Source organism: Balaenoptera musculus, chromosome 13, assembly GCF_009873245.2.
Source record: "Balaenoptera musculus isolate JJ_BM4_2016_0621 chromosome 13, mBalMus1.pri.v3, whole genome shotgun sequence".
Classification (NCBI taxonomy): Eukaryota; Metazoa; Chordata; class Mammalia; order Artiodactyla; family Balaenopteridae; genus Balaenoptera; species Balaenoptera musculus.
In genome coordinates this window covers 28,812,135-28,825,023 of record NC_045797.1, presented here as the reverse complement: position 1 = coordinate 28,825,023, position 12,889 = coordinate 28,812,135, and positions in this window count along the sequence as shown.

Sequence of the window (12,889 nt, the reverse complement as noted above, 5' to 3'; positions counted from 1 at the left end):
GGAGGTTTGGGGACAAAGAAATGCTGGGCCTGAGGTCCAGAGGGAGGGGATGAAGCTGCAGTGTTTAAAGCAGCTCCGATACTGATGGGGTTTTTCAAATTCCTCCATATCGGCCGCTCCTGCAGCAGTCCCGCTGTCACCTGGGCTCAGGCCAGAGCAGCTAGCCCCAGGCGAGGGCACGAGCCCTTAAGGCAACTGCACCACCTCTGCCAGGAGGCCCACCTCTGGGCTCTGAGCGACCTCCTACCTTCCAGCCCCGCGACCCCGAGCCCCTCTGTTTCTGCATGGGTTACAGAGGACTCTGGGTGTGTGTGTGGTGTGTGGTGTGTGTGTGTGTGTGGTGTGTGGTGTGTGTGTGTATGTACACTTAAGAAAGAAAGGAACCAGTTGTGGGGAGGAAAGGACATTTCCTGTCCCCTACCCCAGTGGGAATAGAATGTGCTGGTAGATACTTCTCTGTTCTAAACAGGGTGTGAGTGAGGAAGCCTCTAAAACTTTTTTCTATAATCAGCTGTGTGGAGACAGCGACGCTGGTAAAGACCGGTCAGGAGCCCTAATGGGACGTGTGGGCTGTGTGAGAGCTGGCACCTCCCAGGCAGCCAGGTCCTCCCCTCACTGCCTCTGGGGACCTGTGACAAGGCCTTAGCCGGTCAGGCTTGTGCTCACTTCTCTTTGCTCCATGCACCCCGCCTTCCCAGGATGTCTTCCTGACCAGGAAGCCCACCCGAACACTGGAGGAGTCCGTGCACGAAGGCAGTGATAAGAGAGATGAAAGCAACCGTCCACACAAGGGCTTGTACGGCCACCCCGGCACAGAGGTTGGGCAGCTTTATCTGGAGTAGCTGCAAGCTAGAGACAGCCCAAATACCCGTCAACAGGTGTGTGGATAAACAACTCCTGGTAAATCCATCCAGTGGAACACTAGTCAGCAGTAAAAAGGAAAGAACTATTGATTCATGCCGCAGCTTGGACGAATCTCAAGAGAATTATACTGAGTGAAAGAAGCCAGGCCAAAAAAGAGCACATGCTGTAGGATTCCATTTATATAAAAATCTAGAAAATGCAAACAAATCCATAGTGACAGAAGGCAGAGCAGGGGTTGCCCAGGGCCAGGGAGGGGGCTGGGAGGAGCTGGAGGAGGGACAATAAGGGGCAGGAGGAAACTTTTGAAGAGGATGGAGGTGTTCATTATCTTGAATATGGTGATGGTTTCACCAGTGTATGCGTTTGTCAGAAAAGGTCCAACTGTGGGCCTTAAATAGGTCTACTTATTAGACATCAGTTATACCTCAGTAAAGCTGTTTGAAAAAAAGATGGTAGTGGTGATCATGGAGATGATGATAAAGCTGAAGCAGAAGTTGCTGACAGTCAACCCCAAGCGTGAAGGAGGTCGTCACTTTCTGATACTAGTTTAGGTATTTGCCTCTCCCTGTAAACTGCGGGGATGGACGGGCTGGTACTTCTTCACCCCTGTCCCCAGCACCCTGCAGAGGGCTCACATGCAGAGGCACGCAGTAAAGAGTCCATTTGTTCATCTTGGCAATGACAGCACAGCATGAAAGATGCTATAACATGAGAAGCCCAGGGGGCTGTGGGAGCACAGAGGAAGAGCACACGGCCCATGAAGACTTCCTGGGAAAGGTCACATCTGAGCCGAGACTGGACAGGCAAGTAGGGGCTTGCTAGGCAAAGAGGCCTTGGGTCGGGGTGGGGTGTCCCACGTGTAGGATACAGCTTGTGTCAAGGTCCAGAAGCTTCACAGAACAAAAGGTACTAAGGAAGTTCAGTGTGAAGGGAACCAGGGTAAGAAAAAGGAGAAGCAGGATGTCAGATGAGTTTATTAATGGATGGATGGATGGGTTGGTCATGTCTACAAAGCCACGGGGAGCTCCTGTCATGAAGGGGGTACGGAGATGAGGTTAGAACGTGACAGTGGAGTCCCAGAGATTTCCTTCAGATGTCAGAGAGGCCTCTGTCATTGCAACTGTCCCTCGGGTCCAGTACCCATGTGCCCACCCTGGTACCAGCCCATCAGAAGCAGGGGTAAGGATGCACGGGTTTGTAGGGACACCCCCCTCCCCCACCCCCACCTGTCGTCCTCCTCACTGGAAGAGAGAGAGTCTGTGACTCTGGGAGTGGGCTGAGGGGTGGGTTTCCTCCTAGGCGGTGCTATGAGGCACCCCTCAAAGCTTTCCCCTGCATCCTGCCACGTTCAGGTCTGGAGCGGCAGTGTAAACAAGGCAGGGCCGGCGCAGGAGCGGGGTGGGGAGGCGTCCTTTGCCGAGGGCTGTCAGCTGGAATGAGCTGGCCTGGCCCCGCCAGTCCCTGGGGGCAACAGGAATGAAGGCAGAAGGATGCAGCCTGTGCTGGGCTCTTCTGGGCAGGCCAGCTTGCTCCCCACACATGGGGTGTCCCTGGGCAGCACAGCCAGACCTGCCCTGAGGCCTGGGGCTGAGCCAGAGAAGTAACCTCTTGCCCTGGCTCGAGCCCACCCCGTGTGTGGCCTCGCTTCCCCGGTACACAGTCTGCCTTGCACCCCGGCTCAGCCTGGCTTTTGTAGGGTGCAGCCACCCACCAAGGCTGGCCCCTGCCACGCATCCTGAGGATTGGTTTCCCCAGCACCTGGTGACTGGGGGCTGCAGAGACCCCTGTCCCTGGGTGAGGAGAGCCCGGGGAGTGGATTTGTCTTGACAGGCCATAGTCCCTTGACCTTCCTTCTGGATCCACGGTTCCCATATCATCCTTCCTTCTACATGGCACTCCCTCTTACCCCTGATACTACCTGAAGGCCTCTTCCGCCTACCCCACTCCCTGCCCCCATGGCTTCTTGTGCCCTCCCAGCTCAAGTCCCAGCAATGGCCACCAGCCTCACTCCATGGGATGAGCCCCTGACCAGCTGCAGCAGCTGTTCCCATCCTCTGTGGATCTGTAGAGCTGTCATCTGCTGTGCCCGCTAGGGCTGCAGCGTTTGAAAGCTATACTGCTCTGCTTTTCCTCCTGGACTTGTTGTTTTGTCTAATTAACCTCTGGGCTCCAGGGAGGGCAGGCTGTCCCAGGGAGGCTGCAGCTGCAGAGACGGCTCTCAGCTCTCCCGGCCTGCCTCCAGCTTTGCCCAGTGCCAGGCAAGGGGCAGGAGCAGGTATCCATTCTCCCCGCCCAGGCCTATGCCCCCCGTCACCCCTCGCTCTCCCGCCTCCCTGGAGGACAGCTTTCCAAAGGCCTGCTCCCTCATGCCCCTGGTTCACTTCTCCAGTTCTGGGGAGGGACTGGGTCATTCCTTTTCCATAGTGTCTCCATGGGTGTCCACAAAGTCGTGTGTTCCAGGCCCCAGGTCCTGCAGCCTATTCCATTCATGATTCATAGCTCCACGGGGGCCACGTCCCCAACGTTCTCAGGGAAGACGAGGAGAGAGGGAAAAGGGAATGTCATGGTGATCACCACATCTCCTATTCCTTTGGAGACTTTGAAGACTTTGAGGACAGATCCAACCAGAGTCAAAGTCTGAGGGCAGCTGGGGCAAGGCCAGGGATCGCCTCTTATGGTTGTTGGCAGAAATCTCACAGTTTCACAAGAAATCAACCTCTCCTTTCCTCCTGCTTCTCCTCTCCTGCCCTCTACAGAGGGCAGTGTTGACCAGGGATGTTGGGTGGCCTTTGCTCCACCCTCACAGATGCTTCCAGGTTGCAGATTGGGAAGGGAGTTTATGAATAGGATATCTATTCCAGACAAGCTGACGCTGTGTCCAGGAGGCAATGCATTTGAAAAGTAGCTGGAACTGGAAAAGCCAGAGTGCAAGCAGAGACGCTGACAGGTCATCAAGTCCAAACGCCCATCTTATAGATGGGGAAAATGAATTCTGCCAGCCCTGATCTGGGATTTCTGAAGGCAGGGCCCTGGGATCCCTATGGGATATCCAGACCTGCACTTCCCGAGTTCCCTCTAAACACACACACACACACACACACACACACACACACACACACACACACACACACACAGCTAATTCACAGGGTGCTGACCCCTTTGTGGACTTAAGGTTGTGAAAGTGACATGAAACACATAAATGGTGCATCTCTTATGCTTGCATTAAGGCCATCACACCTCCAAAGTTTCGGTGAAATCTGAACAGTCACAGGAGGGAGTGGGCAGAGCTGGCTGCGCCGGGACACCACCTGACCTGGGGTTTCCCTGTGAAGCAGGAAGGTATGCTTAAGCCATTTGGATGAATGTTGGGGAGACTGGGGAGGATGGATAAAATGAGAGAAGGTTTGGGGAACATCAGAGTGGACCCCAAAGAAGGGAATCCCCAGTCACTGTTCGTAGCCCAGGCTCTGAGGCTGAGAAATGGGGGCCCGTCCCTGCTCTGCACAGCCCAGCTGGTTAGAAGCAGAGGGGGAGGGAGGAAGGAAGGAGGGAGGAGGGAGGAAGATGGCAGCCAGGGAAAAGACTTGGACCTTTTTTTTTTCCCACTGGTGAATCAGAGGAAAGCGGTAATGGGATCCAGGCTAACCTGACCTCAGTCACCTCCCTGAATCATAGCTGAGGTCCCTGTGCTAATCTTAAGCCCTCAAAGAGGACTTGTTGGGACTTGTCATCAAGCCTTGACCACCAAAATACTCTTGGAGCTGACGTCACCTTGGGAAGGCCTGGTCCATTGGAGCAGGGTCAGAAGTTGGAGCCAGGGTGGGGAGGGGCTGGTCCGGGTGTTAGCTTCTGCCTCCAGCTCACCTGTGATCTTGACCAGGTCCCTGTGAAGAGTTCAGCTCCCAGGGCCTCCCAGTTTAGATGTTCTCCCAGAGGCCAGCTGAGCTGGGGTCCGAGAGGGAAAGGACGAGGCCCAGGGCCAGCAGGAGGCCTTCAGGCCAGGTCTGGCCCTGTCCTCATCACAGCAATTGTTCACCAAGGACCTGACCCCTAAGGATGGGCAGCAAGTGATGGCAACCTGGGTGGGGGGGCCAGCTGCACCCCAAATTTGTTGTGTGACTTTGGACCAATTGCTTCCCAAATCCCTTTTCTACACCAAAGGCAATACAGCTTGTGGTTAAAGCACTGAACTAACCTGGGTCAGAATCTTTCTTCTAACACTTAGTAGCTGGGTGCCCTGACTCAAGGCATTTAACCTTACCAAGACGCCGTTTTCAGGTCTGTAGAACAGGGGTAATGAAAGTACTTTTCTCAGGGGATTGTTGTGAGGATTAAATGAGGTAATAGATGTGAAATGCTCAGCTCACGGTCTGGTACACAGCAAATATTCAGTACATCTTTGCTACTGTCACCATCAGCCACTACCTTTGGGCCTCAATTACATCCCTTTATAAAAAGAGAGGTGACAAGGATGATTTCCAAGTTCCTTTTTCTAGCTGTCCTTTCCTCTAATCAGCTCACCCACCCTGTGCCATCAGTCCTGGTACCAGGACCTGTGGGGGATGGGACAGCCGTGAGGGGTGGAAAGATCTCCAGGGCCGTAGGGAAGAGATATGAGGGGTGACAGAGGACCTGCAACTAAACAAGGGTGAGTTCTGGAGAGGCTCGGTGCAGAGCAGAAGCCCGCCACGTTCTGAACCTCAGGGACAGGAGCCCAGGTGACCCTGACGTCTGGGAGGAAGTCTTCTCCTTCACTCAGGCTGGCACTCAGGTTTCCACTGAATTCTAGCAGAAGGATCTTTTCACAGTTTCTCCAGGTGGTCTTTTCATCATGCTCTTAACCACAGTTGTGTCAAATGTGTGTTTAAAATGCTGCTACTAGAGGGTTAGGTGTGATGCTTCCCTACTTTTCCTCCCGACCTTCCAACGTGTGTGTGTGTGTGTGTGTCACAGAGAGAGAGAGGCCTGGGAGTATCCATCAGTGTCCTGTTGGGTCATCTGAAGAGACAGATATGGGTATCCTTGCCATCTGCCAGGGAAGTGGGCAGCCATGGAGCTGTGTTCTGATGGTAAGGTCAGGACATGGAGGCCTGGAAAGGCTGGACCACCATCTCCAAACTCCCACCCAGGCCAGAAAAGGGCCCTGTTCCTGTCCTATCCAAAACCAGGACTGCCCCTTAGCACCCCTGGAGATCAGGAAAGAAGAGAAGCCCCTTTCGCCCTGGAAGAAGGGCTGTGGATGGGCCTGGGGCCAGGATGCTTGGATGGGGCCAGGACCAGGGCAGGAGAAGTGGAAGTAACCCTCCCTAGGGAAGATGAGGCCATGTGGAGAGCCTAAAAGGAACATGGCACCTGGGAGGGATGAGGGGCTAGGTCTGGAGCACCTCATCTGGGTGGGCTTGTCAGATTGTCTTCTCCCAGTCGGGAGGATTCTGGAGCACTTGGAGGGCCTGGACACCTGGTGGGGGAGACCAGCCCTGAGAATCTGGGAAGCAGCGTGCTGGGGGCACAATGAAGACATGATGGGCATCTTTTATATTGTTGCCAAATGCTGGAGTCTACAGAGGCTGCTAGGAGCTGGGGTGAGAGAGAAAACTGCAATGAAAAGGCAGCCCGGGACCCTCTCAGTTCCTGCCCTCATAATAAGGGGGGAGGGCAAGGGAGAGGGTGGGGAGGGCCAAGGGCAATCACTTGATACAGAAAGCTTTGACTCAGGGGTCAAGGGAACAGCTGGGAAAACCACGGGCACATCTGGCCAGCGCTGGGCTGGAGGAGGGTGAGCCTGTGATGGCAGGAAGCCAGGTACGTGGTGGAGACAGATAAGGCCGGTGTTCACTGCCCAGCCGAGGTGTTGCAACAGGAAGAGGACTGGGGGAGGGGGAGGCAACTCAGGCGGAAACAATTTATCTGCAGCATGAGGAACAGCTGGGGAGGGAGGCCAGCCCTGCTGCTTTCCAAGGCCAAGTGGGATGTGAGGAAGGGATGCCTGGTGCCAAAGCAGCCAGTGGCCCCTGTCTCCTGCCCCCTGCTTCCCTGCAGCCTCAGAATCCAGCCCCGCAGTCCTCGCCAGGGTCGTCGGTCAGCTGTCTCCAGTCCTCATCCCCAGCTCAGGGCTGCCCTTCCCAGTGGGACGCCCCGCCAGACGTCAGGCTTTATCTACTGCTGAACATACAGCACTGCACGGTCCTTTACTACATGGCCTGTGAGACAGGTGTGTGCTCCGTTTCCCAGTGGTGGCAACAGAGGAGTCATAAGTGATTTGTTCAGGGCCACACAGAAAGGAACTTGAACCCAAGGGTTTTGTTTCCAGAATCATTCAGATGCCCCTGGGCACATGGAGGTGGGCTATGGGCCCGCCCTTGACCCTGTAGGACAGCCTCTCCCTTCCTCAGCCTAGCCCTGGGACCCCCTCACCTCTACCCAGCTCACAGCCCACCCCGCTAGTACCCCTCTCCCACCAGGGACGGGTCAAGCTGTTGCCTGCCACTCCTTAGTCTCCGTGCCCACAGCTGGACACACAGAAAAAGCAGCAGCCTCAGAGCCAAGATTTCCAGAGCCCCGTCAGGGAAGAGGACCCGGGGCTGGCAGAGTTCTCCTGGAACGCTCCCTCACATTTTGGGATGGACTTCCAGAACGACATGAGCAGCTGGGACAGCCATGAACCACTGACTTCCCTCCTGGAGGAAACTTGGAGAGATGGGAGGGCAAAGGATCAAAACGGGCACCACTTAGGAAGACCTCTTGAGTTAGACCCATTTTTGAGATGGGGAAGAAGAGGCTTGGGGAGCCCCGCCAAATCAGGAGGGGCAGACCTTATTTCATCCTCACTTTTTTTTTTTTTTTTTTTTTTTTTTTTATAATTTCCTCCTCCTTTTAGCTACTTTTATTTTTATTTATTTATTTATTTTTGGTTGTGCTGGGTCTTCGGTTCGTGCGAGGGCTTTCTCTAGTTGCGGCAAGTGGGGGCCACTCTTCATCGCGGTGCGGGGACCGCTCTTCATCGCGGTGCGCGGGCCTTTCACTATCGCGGCCCCTCCCGTTGCGGGGCACAGGCTCCAGACGCGCAGGCTCAGTAGTTGTGGCTCACGGGCCCAGCCGCTCCGTGGCATGTGGGATCTTCCCAGACCAGGGCTCGAACCCGTGTCCCCTGCATTAGCAGGCAGATTCTCAACCACTGCGCCACCAGGGAAGCCCTCATCCTCACTTTTAAAACCCACCTTCTGAAAAACTTGAACAGAAGCTCCAGCCCTACCTTCAGCCGATTCTCAGGGAATATCATTCCCCACCTGCAGGGAGTCACACCGTCCATCTCACTTTGTGCCATGAGTGAAACTGGACACCCTACAGGTCAGGGTCCTTGCCTCCTACCTCTTTATGTCTCATTCATGGAAGCGGAAGTGAAATGAACAAGATTTGTATGTGTCTAATAATGAGCCAAGTGCTGTCACATTCAGTCCTTGAAACGATCCTATAAATAAAGCAAGTGTAACTACTCCCAGTTTTTAGATGGAGAAACTGAGGTCTAGAGAGGAAGGGACTGGCCCAAGGTCATATAACCAGTCAGTAGCTATAATTTAAATGGATGGGTATCGAGCACATACTGTGTATTGGTAAAAACATGTGATGTTATACTGCAGTAACAAACAGCCCCAAATCTTCATACAGAAAAGGCTTATTTTTCTGTCGCTAAAATTCTACAGCTGGACGTTTCAGGGCAACTATCTTCCACTCTTGTTGTAGGCTACTTTGACCTGGGGCTCTGTCATCTCATCAGAAGACATTCACAGGGCGGGTGATGAGACAGGTCACCAATGCATTGGTCAGAACTAGCCCCATGGTCCTGCTTCCCTGCAAGGGGGCGGAGACAGTTGTGGGGCAGGTGTCATGCTGGTGGGCACCACTGTCTCTCCACAGCCATCAGGATGCTAGCTGGGGTTCAGTCATCAATGCTAGACCCTACACAGTTCCTGAGCTCCCTGGCAGTGCTCTCACTATGAATGTTCTCCAGGGTCTCTGGCTTCTGCCATAGGCCCTACCCAGACTGAGCTCCTTCCACTGATGTGAGCTTAGGACTCAGCCTCAGGTGAGACTAGAAGAACCCATGATATAATTCCAAGTCCATTTAAAAATCCTACTTCCTTAGAGGCTACTTCTCCAGGTAACATTCTGTGGCCACCACCCACTGGGGTCACTTCCAAAGCCCAGGATGAAAGCTCTTTCTCTTTACCATGTCCTTTAGTCCCTTCCCTTCAACAGCCTGGCCAGCAGGTTTCCCCACCACGGGCAGCTGCCATGCGGAGAGAGACCTCAGGGGAATGAGAAATCCACCCCCCTGCCTCAACTCAGCTTGTCCTCAGCAAGAGGGGAACACACTCTCATACCTCTCTCCCTGGTTCAGTCTCTGCTTTCTCCCTTGGCCCAGCACCGTAGCTGTTTCTCTGATGCCCAAATCCCTGGGAAAGCACAGTTCTTTGCATTTGGGCTCCAGGTCTCCTCATGGGTCCAGGGCTCAGCTGTTCCCCCAAGAACTTCACCCAGACTCAAAGGCTTCCCTTTTGCTGTCTCCAGAATTTCACTAGATCAGGCTCTGCCCTCCCATACGACACAGGAATGAGAGGGGCTGTTCACACCCACCCATTCAGAGAAAATTGAGGAGAGACCCTATGGGAGTGCTGGGCGCCTCAAAGAACTTTCTCATCCACTCCACACAGGAAAACAGGTGGTTTTAAAGAGCCTCCAGTGCCCAGGCATTCAAGTTCCCCTAGGGTATCAGGAAGTTAAGGGAAAAATTATGTAAGGTGCCTAGCACAGCATTTAACAAATCTTAGAAAAACATACATACCAACATTATCTTTAAAATCTCCAACGTGGAGTGCTCTCCTGAATGTCAGACTTGCATACGTGACTGTCTGCTTGGCATCTCTACCTGAGCGCTCCACAGGTAGACCTGGCTGGAACTTCCCCAACAGCCATTCTTCCCTCACTGCCCACTTTTCTCTGTCAAAACCCACCTCCCACAGAGGGGCTGTAAAGGCCATGTGGTTGTTCTCCCAGCCTCCCTTGCAGCTAGGAGATGGACATATGACCTCATCCCGATCAGTGGACCTAGAGGCTTCTGGGAAAGTTGTTCTCTCTACTAAAATAGGCTCACGAATGAAAACTCTGCTCTTTCTTGGCCAGAAGTTAGCCTCCAGAGGTCGTGCCTAGACATCCAGCATCCACTTTGTGACCACGAGGGAACAAACCTGATGTGCTGAGGTTGCAGACCAAAAGTAAAGATGAATCTTGCATCATTGATTATATGACTGAACCAATGACCTAACCCTGGGATCTCTGGGCTTATTGCTACATGAATAAACACACATCTTTATTCTAAACCACTTCCGGTTACGTATTTTGTTCCCTTTAGCTGAAATCATTCTAACACACACCTCACAGTCAACAAACCCATTAACAAACTCACCAACTCCTTCCCAAATCACTCTTCCTTTAAATTTTCTCATCTCAGCAAATAGTTTCTTTTGCCAGAAGTTCTAATAATCACCTCAGCTCTCTTTCCAAAGTCTCTTTGGTCGCTTGCCCCTGCCAGGATCATGGTGACCATGTCCTGCTGATTCTCCTCAACTCTGATTTCACTGTGCTGAGTGTTTCTCTCTCTGTTCCCTGGATGTCCCAGTCTAGTCACACCTCCAGGCTCTTGCACTTGCTGTTCCCTCTGCTGGAATGGTGTCCTCACTCCATTTTCACAGAACTCCGATTCAGACTGAGACCAGCCCAGGGTGTTATTTTCTCTGTGAAACTTTTATTTACTCACCCAATCAGAGCTAGCTGAATGTGCTTTTGTGTCAGCAGGTTGTCATGACCTCACTGCCCATACGTCTCCCCTACAAAACTGCAGGAAGCTTGAGGTGAGGGAGGGTATCCTAGTCACCTCTGAACTTCCAGGACCCAACAAAGAAAGCCAGGCTGTAGCTACTTAGAAATTTTTAACCCCGTAAGGGAACAGCTATGTAGAATAAATGGACTTCTTCTTGGGCACTTGTCCGGGCTATCAATCGCTATGTAACAAAACTTAATAACTTTAAAATGACATGTATTTTGCTCACGAATCCGAAATTCTGGCAAGACACAGTGGGCAAGGTTCATCTCTGCCTCACGTGGCATTCATTGGGTTGGGTCAGAGGCTGGAGAGTAGAACTGTTCCCAGGCCCATTCCCTCACAGGTCTGTTGGCTGATGTTGGCTGTTGACTGGGACCTTAGCAGAGCCCGTCAGCTAGGGAACATCTAGGTGGCCTTTCCATGTGCTAGGCTTCCACACAGCATGGCGGCTTGGCTCTAAGGGAGAACACTCTAAAAGGGCCTGGTGGAAACTGTATGAACTTTTATGGCCCAACTTCAGCCGCCATGAAGCATCACTATCATCCCATTCTGACCACCAAGACAGTCATTAAGGCCCGCCCAGGTTCAAGGGGAGAGGGAAATGGACTCCATTTCCTGATGGGGTAGCAGCAAGGTTCAGGAAGAGCATGTGGGACTGGAAATGTTGCTGTGACCACTTTTTGGAAAATGCAGTCTGCTTCAGTACCACTTTAAGTATTTTAAGTCAACTCTTTTGCCTACCACTCTCCCTAAATTGTCTTTAACCTTCCTTGTGTCTAGACCTCACAGGTCCTCTCCTTGTGATGTGCTTCTCTGCATGATGTGGTTTGGACATGTGGTTCAATGGTTTGTGACCCAGCTCTGCCACAGTCTGATTCTGTGACCTTGGATGAGTTATTTGAGTTTCATGGGCCTCACTTTTTCCTCAGTAAACAAGGAGCTGACAATACCTCCCTTCCAGCCTCACAAGACTGCTCTCAGGGTGAATGGAGGGCGGTGCTGAGGGTGGCGGTCTCAGAGGCCAGGGCAGGGGATGCAGGCGTCTTGTGTCAATCAGGGTTCAGTAGGAAATAGATGACACCACAGCTATGTTAAGCAGAAAGGGACTGAACACAGGTAGTTAGGCGATTATAAAACCACTGGAGGGGTTGGAGGAACAGCATCAAGGCTGACTTTCTGAGAAATCCTTCCTGGATGTGGCCAGGGGGAGCTTGTAGTCTGCCACAACCAGGGTGGCAAGGCTGCTGTGGGATTGGGACCCGGAAGTCCCCCCCCGGCCACACCACATCTGCACCTCAGTGTTCAGGAAGTTGATGACTGGTGTGCTGGTCATTAGGGTTTCACCAAATATTTCCACTTCTCTCCCAGCCACATGTCAGATTAGCCTTCTCTGCCTCCCAGAGTTAAGTGATCTCGTGACTCAATAACTTATGTGTCACCTCCTAGTGGAAGCTTTAAGTGCTGTTGTGTAATTTTCCGTATTCTTTTTTCCCTTGTCACAGTGACCCACATTCTCCACATTCTAGTTTCTTTGCCAGCCTGGGTCCCCAAGTGCGGGAAGCAGTGATCAGTTCCCCAGTCACTCCTGTGATGTGGTGACCAGAGTGCAGGCCATTCTCACTGGTATCACAGGACACTGGGACATTGCCGGTCCCGATTACGCTTGCCCAAAGCAAGAGCTGAGGTAGTGGGATGATGGCACTTGCTGTAATTCCACCTTTCAAATCCCGCGTCCAGTTGGCAAAACATAATTTGCATCCAGAATCTTAGCTTTAAGGGAGTCTAGGAAATGCAGTTTTTAGCTTTCCTGCCTCTACGGTACAGGAAAGCATTCTCAATGGATTGACTCTGGAGGCCAATTTAGCACCCCTACCGTAGCAAACTCATACTGGAACCCTAAGGGTGCTCCAGCTCAAAGCCAGGGTGAGAGGAATCTACAACATGATAGTTGGACCAAACAGCGCTGGATGGGAGGGTAGATAGAGAAGAGGGTGTCAGTATTAACTTTCCACCTCAAATGAAGACCACTACAGTGCTGTGAGTGTGTGTGTTTGAATGTGTGTGTGTGTGACATCCCTGTGATTCCTGAGAACATTTAAAGGATCCTAAGCACAGCAGACAGAATATATTTCTGCTTTCTAAGTT